The sequence below is a fragment of the Balaenoptera borealis genome (assembly GCF_965194805.1).
Source record: "Balaenoptera borealis genome assembly, chromosome: 6".
NCBI lineage: Eukaryota > Metazoa > Chordata > Mammalia > Artiodactyla > Balaenopteridae > Balaenoptera > Balaenoptera borealis.
Genome location: NC_138863.1, coordinates 115,486,284 through 115,497,042, shown reverse-complemented (window position 1 = coordinate 115,497,042; position 10,759 = coordinate 115,486,284).

The following is a 10,759-nucleotide window of genomic DNA, read 5'->3' as shown; positions in this document are numbered from 1 at the left end:
GGCCTCGTGTGGAACTAGCAGTGGTCCCAGGTGCTGATGTGTCAGGGCCATGAAACCCACAGCCCGTGGCCTCTCTGACCTGGCAGACATCTCACTAAGTGGACTGCCAAAACATCCAAACTACGGGACACCTCTAGAAACAAGGGGAGCCGTGGGAGACCTTCCTTCGCCCTCATGTCACAAACGGCGTATCATCTGCCTTCTTGAGGTTTCACGAGCAGATCAAAGTAAAAGCAACCTTGGAACAAGTTAAAGTCGTCCTTCTCACCAGACGTGGCCTAACTCACATTAGCCCTGGAGATTTCTAGAACATACGCCAAATTTCCTTTTTCCACTCCTCTTAGCTGTCCATGCTCTAGCCATTTCTCTCCCAGGTTAGGGCTCAGCTTCTAGGTTTCTCCATCGCTCAAATCGGAACCGTCTTTCCAACATGCAGATCTAGTGCATTTCACCCACTGAAAATCCCGGGATGGCTTCCCCTTATCCCCTGGCATAGGATCCTCTAGGACCTGGTTCCTGCCTGCTGCCCACACCTCCGCGCTTCAGTCTCGCTCACTCTTGCTGCACTTGCTGTTTCTGAGCAAGCCACGTTCTGTCACCTCCACTCCCTTGCATGCGCATTTACTCACACCTTGCCTCCTGTTCCCAACCTCCCAACTCCTCTCCTACCTGAGAACTTCCCTGGGAACCGTCCCCTGCGCAACCCGCCGAGATTTCCGAGCTCCTTTTTACTTGCTCCCCGTTGTACCTCGGAGAGCCTCAGGGCAGCCAGACCCTGCCGTATTTTGTACTAAATGCTGACCTCTCTCGCCACTGTATTGAGAGCACCCAGAAAACAGTCATGTGGCCTTTTCGCCTTTCTTCTCACATGCGATTTTGGGCTTAGACATAAATGATCAAGAAATATTTTTGAACGAGTTGATGAATAAAATAATGAGCAAACCAAAGAATGACTAAATGGCACCAATGACCTCTAAGATTAAAATATCCTTCAGAAGTGCTGAGGAATCCTTGTGGCCTTGGATATGGAACACTGGAACTGGGGGAATAAAAAGACTACAGGAGTTATTTGTGTTACATGGGCGTCGGGAGAGTCAGGGTAATCTGATGTTGGAAAGATGTGAGATGTTGGCCTGAAGAGCTTTGCAAGATTCTGTAATATTGATTTGGTGATTTTTCCACAGCCGTGAGGAGACACTGCAGCTCAGACCCACTGTTTTTTAGAAAATAAACCTCAAAAGATAACCCAGGGGATACAAATCCCACTGAAAGCAACATTCTGTTAATCAGAGACTCTGAGATGTGGCCTGCCCAGGCAGGCTCTTCTGCCATTTTATATTTCCTCTTTAATCTATCCCTGGATGCTACAGTTTTCAACTCGCAGAGATTTAAAAGGCACTTTGATTAATGGACTTGACCACTGTCCGCTCATGTTTAACCAAGGTGTTCTCCTCTGTGATTCATGTTTCACACCCCCATAGCACCATTCCCCCTTTAATACAGAAACTGAAGAATGTGATGGCCTGCCAGACAGCAGAGTAATTTATGAAAAATATATTTTTAAAAGGAGAGTGTATTAAAGCTTGAAAAGAACTCTGAGCCTGTTGCTATTTTAATTTTAAATAGTCTATGCAAATAACTAAATGTCAGGTCATACTGACGCCATCAAATTTAGGAGAGTATATGGTATACAACCCCAGAGTCCTAGGAAATATTAAATCAGATTTACCAGGCTACTGAATCATATCTTGTTTTTGACATGAAACAACAGTATGGATTGGGTTAAAAAGAGCCAACTTCCAAAAACCTCTACCTGCTATAAATGTTTCCATATGTACCACCATTCTTTAAAAAGAGATTAAAAGAAACAGAGATGAATTCCAAATATATTTAAGCACTAAATCTCTCTTGGGTCTTTTATTTTTCTCAAATCTCTCCTTCCTCACACTAGCCAATTTCAGATATTGATTTCCAGGAGGAGATGGATGAGAAAAGCCAGTACTCAGTGATAAGGTAATGAATGCTGCTCACCCTACTTTAGGACAGTTTAATTTGGATATTTACCTGAACTTTGCTCATGGCTTTGCACACCTGGGTCTCCATCAGTCACACCAATGTGCACTGTGTACTGTGTACTATGTAGTGTGTCTCTGGCGCAGCTATTCTAGATCAGCAGGAAAGTTGAAAATCCCTTCAAAATGACATTGAAGGACTTCCCTGGTGGCGCAGTGGTTAAGAATCTGCCTGCCAATGCAGGGGACACGGGTTCGAGCACTGGTCTGGGAAGATCCCACATGCTGCGGAGCAACTAAGCCCGTGAGCCACAACTACTGAAGCCCACACACCTAGAGCCCGTGCTCCGCAACAAGAGAAGCCACCACAATGAGAAGCCAGCGCACGGCAACAAAGAGTAGCCCTCACTTGCCACAACCAGAGAAAACCCCGCGTGCAGCAATGAAGACCCAACGCAGCCAAAAATAAAATAAGTAAAATAAAATAAATTAAAAAAAAAAAAAAGAATCCCCCTGCCAATGCAGGGGACACAGGTTCGAGCCCTGGTCCAGTAAGATCCCACATGCCACAGAGCAGCTAAGCCCGTGCGCCACAACTACTGAGCCTGTGCTCTAGAGCCCGCGAGCCACAACTACTGAGCCCGTGTGCCACAACTACTGAAGCCTGCACGCCTAGAGCCTGTGCTCCACGACAAGAGAAGCCACTGCAATGAGAAGCCCGCGCACCGCAACGAAGAGTAGCCCCTCTCGCAGCAACTAGAGAAAGCCCGCGTGCAGCAACAAAGACCCAACACAGCCATAAATAAATAAATAAAATTTTTAAAAAAATTCTCACTAAAAATTATGACGCTGAAAAAACACAATGGTCAGTGAATAAATATTTATTGTGTGAAGAACTGTGCTACGTCATAGATGTTCCATGATGAATATGACACTATTATACTTTTGAGAAAAGGGGAGAACAGCAGAAAATGTGCCTTCTCCTTTTAAATTCTTAATTAGTGATTAAGATGAATTCCTATTTCCAGAGTACCTAATAAGTGGTCATCAGGAGATGGGCTAGAATCAAGCTGAATGCCAGAAGGAAACCAGTTTTGCATCCAGAATTGGTTGGCTATTAACAACCAATCCTGTGATGACAAAAGCCTAGCACTGACATCCACTGCCCCTGGCAGACATCACTAATCAATTACGGCACTTGGCCACCCCTTCCACAGATATTTACTGGGTGTTTCCTACATGTCAGCACTCTGACTGGCACAGCAGACACCGCAGTGAACAAGGTAAACACAGTCCCTGCCCTACTGGAGCTTATACTCTACTGGGAGAAAAAGGCAATACACAAGAAAGGGTATTTCAGATAATGAGAGGTGAGAGGAAGACAATTAAGCAAGGAGAGGAGATGGAGTGTGGCTGAGAAGAGGGAGGAGGCAAGGTACTTTAGCTGGGGTGGTCAAGTCCTCTTGGTAGAGGTCACATGTGGGGAGAAACTTGACCAGTGACAGAGGGCCAGCCTGACTGACTCCTCAACCCAGGTCTCCTGGCAGCCATTACCAGTCAACTGCCGATTGGCTGTGCTATGGAGGAACCCTGTACAAGGCACGCTGTGGAATGCAGAAAAGTCCAAGGTAAAAACCATGCAGTGGAGCTGGGGGAACCCATTTAATGACATCCAGCAGCACAAGATGCTGAAATACAGAGTGGAAGGAAGACTTGGAAAACTTGGATTCTCGTCTTCCTTTTAACCTTTTCGATTCTCAGTTTCTTCGTGAGTAAAATAAGAGGGTTGAACCCGATGGTCTATAAAATTCCTTTTAGACCCTATGGTCAATAATTCTAACTAAAAAGCAAAGTAGGGTTTTAGACAATTGGAGAGATTAGCTAGATTAAGGAGAGAGGTCTTTTGTAAATGGGGTCATTTGAACAGTCAGAGGGAAAAAAAAAAAAAATGTAGCCACAGCTTTTTGGAGTCTTCTTGGTAATCTCAGAAAGAGCCACAATCAGCCCCCGGTTTCGCAAACAGCTTCAACTGCCACGATGCAAAGCAGTGTTCACCTTAATCTCTAGATGAAGACTAACTGGTGTGGCCTTCTCAGCCATACACATATTCAAAATCACCATCATCTCAGTCATCTGGTCATCTCGAACACAAAGGGCTACACAAAGGCAAACCACCTCGTTGTGGAATAAAGAGGAAAGAGTTACTAGAGATTCATCTAGAAGAATCCACCTTTTACTGCTGCCTGCCAACAGGAGAGCCAGAGCTTTCAGAAGTGACACACAAGAGAATTCCAGGTTTGCATGGTAATGATGGGTCTGGATCAAGACTCATATATTTGTTTCTAAAATTCCTGATCTTCCTTCACAATAGCATTAAAAATAGATCCCAAGTGCATGACAATGTCCCCCTTTTTATAGGCAGGAGTTCAAGTTTGGGTCATCAGCCATAACACAAATATTTGTATGTTACAGTGATACTGTGTTTCTAGATGATGAATGATTGAAATTCACTTTGCGGGTACAAAGCGCTTCATAAGTACTTAACCTCCAGAGAGACTTCGATTTAGAGTGTCTGACTCCATTTGGACTTCTTGTCCAAGTCACACAGGATCCCTCTCTACTTGTACACAGTTTGTGTTCCACACTGGCCTCTTCACACTTCCCCCAGCTGCTGATGGATGCTGATTTTGATCTGGCCACCCTGGCAGACTGAGACATCCAGAACAAGCCAGGAATGGTCTTTTGAGTGACTTACAATCCACAAACAGCCCCACCAATTCAATGTTTCTCTACTTTTCCATGCTCTGGAGCAAAGATGAAACTGTCTCTGTGGCCCATCCTGGACCACAGGGATGGATGGTTTCATGGGAGGGTGTTCCCTCCAGAGAAGAGCTCACGCTACCACTCCAGCACTTTGGACCCACGAACTGTTCATCAGCCAAGTGATAGCTCCCACACACCCCAGCCAGGAGCTAAACAGAATGACCAAGGGCTCATGTTCCCTGGGAACATACAAGAAAGGGCAGTGCACATACCATCTCCTCTATTGTCCCCCCTAAAGCAACAGTTCTGAAGACACTCACTCAACACAGCTTTGGTCTACACTCCAGAGAGCCTTTAGGGCCAGATTGGAGTGTTCCCAGGCAGAGATTCATGGTTAGTAATAAAGCACAGCAGTGATATCATCTTCTTCCTGGTCCTCAATCTTCTCAATCTTCTCATTTGTAAAATGAAGGTCTGTATCTGTCTTTTAAGGCTTTCACATTGTGGAAAATAATTGGTGGATAAGCCTAAGTTCAAATCCCATCTCCGGCACTTACTGCTTGTGTGACCTGGTTTTGATTTACTTGTCTGTGTAATAAAATAATATTTGCTTCACAAGGTAATGGTAAGAAACAAATTAATTAAGCATATGAGTGCACTTGTTAAACCACAGTGAGCTGTTTCACATGATATATACAGTGAGAGTCCTCTTCCATCACCATCCAGCACAGTTCCCTCCCCATGGAGAGGCTCACTCAACACTGGACTGATTACTTGTTGGATTTAAGCTGACAACAAACTTGTACCTGCGCCGTAGCCCAAACTCTGCTTGAAAGAAGAGTTCATCTGGAGCATCTCTGTTGACAATGGAGACCCCAGGCTAACCACAACTCCTCACTGGTGAAATCTGGTTATAGCATCCAGGCATGCAGTATGAAGGATCTGGGTAAAGGGAAAAGGAAATCAGGCACCTAGGAGTGAGTGTTAAGTGTACATTATCTGTTTCACTATCTTAGTGGCTTTAAGACAATTGTCATATTATATCTTGTGATTTTATGGGTCAGGAATTCAGGCCAAGTTTAGCTGGGGGATGTTTCAGTTCCACATGGCATCAACTGAGATCAGGCTGTGATATTTAGATGGTGTGATATTTAGGCTGAACTGGAGGATCCAAGACAGCTTCACTCATAGTTGGGGGGCCTTGGCGTGAATGGCTGAAAGGCTGGGCTCAGCTGGACTCTCAACTGGAGCAGCTACACGGAACTATGCCAACATGGTGGTCTCAAGGTAGTCACACTTCCTACAAAGTAAGTTGGGGCTTTGAGGGAGTGTTCCAAGAGACGAAGGTGGGAACTTCAAGGCTTCTTCTAACCAAGCCCTGGAAGTTACATAGTGTCACTTCGGCCACATTCTGTTGGTCTAGTGGTTCTGTTGGACCACTAAGGCTGCTCCACATTCAAGGGGATGAATAGCAAAGAATCTGCAGCCATCTTTAATCTACTCAATACCTGAACCTCAGTTCTGCTTTCTAGAATGAGCTGTGGGTACCACCCTTTCCATCCTCTCATCCTTCCCAATGTCCTGCCAATGTCTTCCTCATGTAATAAGGAAGCCAAGACAGAGATATCACCAGGGCAACAGAAAAACCTCAATAGGTAACCCCCAAGTGGAGTTGCCAGATAAAATACAGGATGTACAGTTAAATTTGAATTTCAAATAATTAAAATAATAACTTTTAGTATGCATTTTTGGAGACATACTAAAAAAAAAAAGATTGATCATTTGAAATTCAAATTTAGCTGGGTATTTTTCTTTGTTAATTCAGGTAACCCTACCCCCAAGTGACCTACATGGGCCATGTAGAATTAGGAAGAAAAAACTTAATTTAAGCCAGAGACTTGGGGATTGTTTGTTACAGCCAAATAGCCTAAATTGACTTAATTTCTCATTTTTGATGAAAAAATATTTTGATTAGGCTTAAGTGCAGCTCTAATATTTGAAAGGAAGTCGGCAGCTCCTCTGCATAACAAAAGAGAAAATTGAAAGCTCTGGTATGTCATTTGAGAAGGAGAGATGGAGAGAAAACTGATAAAACACAGCCTCAGCCATCAAGAAATCTCCTGGCTACTTGAAAAATAAAATCAGAGAAAATGATGGTAGTGAGTAGTCCTGAGGGCCCAGAAGTCATTGTGGGTTTGGAGGAGGCATGGAAGGACTTCGTGGGAAAGGTAGGCTTGCCTGACCTGGGGATGGCCCGATAAGTAGGATTCAGACACCAAGGAGCTGGGAGCAGGAATGTCCTGTGGGGAACAGCACAGCCACTTTTGTCTGTGCTGTTACTTTCCAGCTTCTTCAGCACCTGTGGGCCTAGGCTTCCGGGCAGAGATGGAGATAAAGCACCAGGTGGCCAATGGGCCCTAGTTCACAGGACTGCTCGGATGCTGACAGATCGATTGCATGCCACCGCAGAGGTGTCTGTGACTACCCTAGGCCTCTGGACCTAGAGATGAAGTAAAACCACCTTGCTGGGGAGTTGATGTTTCAACACACAAATCCAGACATTTTCGCTAACTTTTGTCTGAAATGTCAGTGTCATAGGAAATCTCCTTGATAGTAAAGGCCTGGCTCTCTTCATCTTCATGTGGCCCTACCCTACACAGCCCCACCCTTAGTGCATGGTGGGTGAAATAAGTATAAGAACACAATCGATAGGACAAGGCCCTAAAGATATTGTGAGACCCTTTTAGCTGCTACAGCTACTCCTTTTGGCCACCAGGGGGCGGCATGGTGTCTTGAACTACAAACTGGTTGGGTTTCCGAACCAGGGTGGATGTGATTCTCAAAAACCAGTTGGTACCAGGATGCCAGACTCTGCCAACAGTTTCCTGGGCCCACAGCAAAGGGAGACAGATAGAGGTAGTCATTCTTTTCCCTATAAAACTATTTATCCAATTTAAAGGAGTACCCTTTGTTCTGAGATTGCCTTTCCCAGTACATGTTTTATCATTAAAACCTCCTTTCTTTTATGAAATGATGGCAACTATATGTGGTAGAGGGTTATTTTTTATTGTTAACATTCTTATTTAATCCAATAAATAATGGCAACTTTCTGGTGTTCACAAATGATTTTAGAAAATTACTTTTTGGGTTTCTGAAATCAAAAGTCAGAGATCCATTCGTGTAGAATCAGACAGGGCCCAGGACAAAAAAGGGGGTAGAAATAAACCTCACCTTTAGGTCCCCAGCCTTCTTTCCCACCACCCATTGCTCCTTCCTTCCTGCACACCAGGCCCTGGTCAGCGGGTCAGCTCAGGGCCCTCTTCTCTCTCCCTGCCCAACCTCCTCTTCCTAGTTGAAACCCATTCTCAGGAAAGAACCTGCCATCAGCAGCTTAGTGAACATTTAAATCACTCCTTTTCTCTCCCAGAAAAACTGGCCTTCTGATCTCTGAGTCCAGAACGCATGTGTGCAGCCAGTTCAAGGATTTCAGGCATCAGCAGAGGAAGATGTGAGATGAAAGCTAGTCAGTGAGGTGCTGAAATCAGGCCACCTAAGGGGCTTGACGATCCCAATCTGCTTTATCAGGGAGGCCAGAAGGGCTACCCCCAGAGCAAGTGGACCAGGTTCTCAGACAGAAGGTCCCAAATGCTCATTCTTCCCTCACCTTTCTGGAAAGTCACAGGTCAAACCCATAAGTGCCTACGATATTCTGTTCCTGATAACAGAGAGCCTTCCATCCACAGGATCAGCACAGCCAGGGCAAGAGGTGATTCCCCAAATCATAAAGGCCTGCTTCGGTCTCACGCCAAGAGGTACTGGCCACGGTGCACGTGGAATACAGTACTGCACTACTTTTAGCAATGACTGCATCCAACAAATCCGGAGGTCTGCACTGAGACCTGCCATGGGCGCCGTAGGGACACAAAGGAATATGAAACGCAGGGAGGCTGCCGGCAAAGATGTTCCAAAACAATTGCCAGAATTGAAAAGAGATGACAACTGGTTTGGGAGACTTGGAAAAGCTTCATGATCTGGGCCTGGAATAAAGGGTAGGGTTTTGACAGGAAACAAGAAACGAAGGACCTGTTCAGCAAAGATACAGCCTGATCCAAGGGCTCGAGTGGGAAGTATGGGGTTGTGTGTAGGGCACAGGGCCCAGTTCAGTTTGGCCAAAATATCAGGCAAGTAGCAGGAAAACAGGGAAATGATAAGGAAAGGCAGGAAGGCTCGGCAGGCAGGCAGAGGCGGGCCTGAATCCCGGGGCCACCACAGACCCCTCGGCAGTCTCGGTTGACTCCCTAAGCTCAGCTCCTTGACTATCAAATGTGGATAATGGGCCTTACTTTTCAGAGATTTAAATACGAGAATGGGTGTGCAATTGGTATTACATTTTAGTTTACAAACCCAAGCAGTAAAAAAAAAAAAAAAAAAAGTTTTAAAGTAGGTTTTACTTTTTTCTTATTCAATTTCTGTTCCAAGCCTCATTCTCCCTGATGTGGGAAATGTCATGTCACATAGTTCAGAACTCTGGCTGCAAACGTTCTGTGCCAGGTCGGGCCCAGCCAGCCCTCGGTGCTGGCGTGTACAGGGGCCTCTCTCACTCCAGCTGCTCCTCACGTGTGACCCACACTGACTGCTCCTCCACCATCCTCACTCCTGGCAGGACGAGTTTGCTGGGGCTGCCGAAACAGAGGACCCCAACCTGGGTGGCTTTAAATAACGGAAATTTATCCTCTCACGGTTCTGGAAGCTAGAAATCTGAAATCGAGGTGTCCGCAGAGCCATGCTCCTTCCAAAGGCTCTAGGAAAGAATCCTTCCCTGCTTCTTCCTCGCTTCTGGTGTTCCCTGGCTTGTGGCTGCATCCCTCCGTGTCTGCCTCCATCTTTGTGCGGCTGTCTTCTCTCTGCATGTGCAGCTCTTGTCCAAATGTTCCTCTACTTCTAAGGACAGTAAACTATTGGATTAGGGCCCACCCTAATCCAGTATGACCTCGTCCTAACTTGATATCAGAAAGACCCCACTGCCAAATCAGGTCACATTCTGAAGTTCCAGGTGGACGTGAATTTGGAAGAGACACTATGCAATTCAGTGCACTCTCTGAGAGGTGCCCTCCAGTCCACGGATTTCCCCTGCTGGGTCTATGCCTCTCGAAGGCACCTGGGTCTTTCTGGCCCTCTGCTGTGGGGCGAGGGGACAGCCCTCTCTGCTCTGAGACCCTCCCACCCTTCCTGTGTCCCCCCCAGGGGCTCAGGCCCTCACTCCGAGGTCCCATAAGCCCAGCCCTTCCCTGGGAACTTGGCTGAAGGTGGATGAGAGCAACGCGGCCTCCCTGGGCTCAGACCCACCAGCACCCCGTCTCTTTTCACCCCCAGCACTGCCTTCTCTCTCCCCAACCTGGGACCATTGTGTCTATTTACTACCTGTGCTCCCAAGTCTATCGGGGAAGGCCTAAACTTCTTTTTTTTTTTTTTTTTTTAACATTTAAGGATGCTTTCATATTTTGTAATGACATCAATTGTTCAATAGAAAATATTTGGCCAAGCATGACATAGACAACATACATCTGAGCTTGGGTGAGTTTCTAGAGGTGATTTAAATGCTATGTGATAAAGTTATTTTTACCCTAGCTCATTGGTTCTTTTTTTTTTTTTTTTAGGCCTAAACTTCTGAAACTCAAAAGCCAAGAAAAGAACTCTTTTCTGCAGAGCTTTGGACTTCCTGACATGCATCTCACTGGCTAAACGGGGCAAAGGGGGTCTGCTAAGAAAACACCAGCAGTAAAGTGACTCATAATTTGAAAATACTATCCCACTGCCCCACTCAGCCGCCCAGCTCCCTGAACGTGTGTGAAGGTCTAGTGTTGTCCCCGGGGTGTACATTTCTGTCACCCAGGATGACCAGCCATCTGGGTTTGCTTTGCTCTCAGTGCTAAAAGCAGGAAAGTACCAGGCAAACCAGAACACGATCGTGGCCCTGCAGTAAA